The following is a 1,423-nucleotide window of genomic DNA, read 5'->3' on the forward strand; positions in this document are numbered from 1 at the left end:
GCCGTGGAGGGTGGGGGGCAGCGGGGGGGGGCGGCAGGAGCGCTGGGGTGCGGGGCAGGGAGTGAGCCCGACCGACGGTGTTTCGTGGGGAAGGTGTTGCAGCTCGCCCGGGGGGGTGTGGGGTGGGCAGTACTGGGGGGCAGGTGGCTGCTGGGGGTGGGGGGGGTAGGGGGAAGGTGAGTTGGGCCGCGGCAGGGAAGGGGCTGCGGGGCCGGGGCAGGTGGGTTTTCCTTGTGAGTTTTCCCAGAACTTGGTGTGTTGCAGGATTTCCTGCCAGGGCTCAGCCCCAGAGGAGCCCCAGCCCCGAGTGGTGCCTGCGGGTGGTTACATGGGGCCTCCGCTTCCTTTTGCCAGGTGAGAACCGGGTGAGCCCCGGGGTCAGGGGCACGAGGGGTCTGCGGGCACTGCCATGGCACAGGGCTGGGGAAGGGCTGCTGGTACCTCGTGCCAGCCAGCCTCACCCGTGCCCGAGATCAACGCCCCGGCGGGCTCCATGCGGGGCCCATCCTGTGCAGTAACAGGTGTGAGCATTCATGCAGCGTTTTGATGGTCATGTATGATACTGCACACACCAGGCCTCTCCCTGGGCTCTTAGGTTGGCTCCTTCAGCACTTACTGAATCCTCTTTTGGAAATGTTCTAGCAAAATTACACTGGCGTTGCACTTCCTTTGCAGCCAAGTGTCACAGACATGGAAAGCAGAACTTTAACACATGATAGAATCATAGAACGGTTGGGTTGGAAGGGACCTCAAAGATCATACGGTTCCAACCCCCCTGCTATGGGCAGGGACACCCTCCACTACACCAGGTTGCCCAAAGCCCCATCCAACCTGGCCTTGAACACTTCAGGGATGGGGCAATAATATGTCACTTGTATTATTTTTTCACTTGATTTATTTATCACTGGTGCTATCTGAATTCGAAAACTTTGTTCTCCATGTGGTAGGGAATACCGATAAGGTGGTTTCTTTACTTGAGCAAATGGGAAGGCCTTGTTGCAAGTCGTGTACTTTGCTCTCTCGTTACGTCTGTGATTTTCTTTACTGTTTGGTTTTTCTCCTGCAGTTGGGGAGTTCAGCTGGGGTCACAGCTCAGGCGAGCACGTGCTCTCACAAGCATGGGAATGGGAACAGGAGAGGCCTGTGCTGTGATCCTGGCTTCTGACAAAAATTCTTTGCCAAAAAAAAAAGGTGCTTTTCCTGTTTGTTGTTGGTGTCAGTTGGGTGATGTGGCTCACAGCAAGGTCACCCCAGATGGTTGCTCCTGTGCAACTGAGGAGCTGTCAGACAGTGGGAGGAAAAAGATGCTCCTTAAACCAGCTTTACCATCAGCCTGTGTTTTGTGTGTGGCTGCAGCTGAGCTGCTGGTGGCTGGCGAGCTCTCCCAGTGCAGTTTGGGATAAAATGAATTAATATTTCATTG

At 55.8% G+C, this 1,423-nt stretch overlaps 1 non-coding gene across 1 annotated transcript; it reads left to right on the forward strand.

Moving 5' to 3' along the window:
- Positions 1-415: 415 nt before the first annotated feature.
- LOC147527360 (small Cajal body-specific RNA 16) lies at positions 416-574 on the forward strand. The gene has a single exon (XR_015222754.1).
- Positions 575-1,423: the final 849 nt, after the last annotated feature.

The sequence above is a fragment of the Tauraco erythrolophus genome, chromosome 20 (genome assembly GCF_009769465.1).
Source record: "Tauraco erythrolophus isolate bTauEry1 chromosome 20, bTauEry1.pri, whole genome shotgun sequence".
NCBI classification, from domain to species: Eukaryota; Metazoa; Chordata; class Aves; order Musophagiformes; family Musophagidae; genus Tauraco; species Tauraco erythrolophus.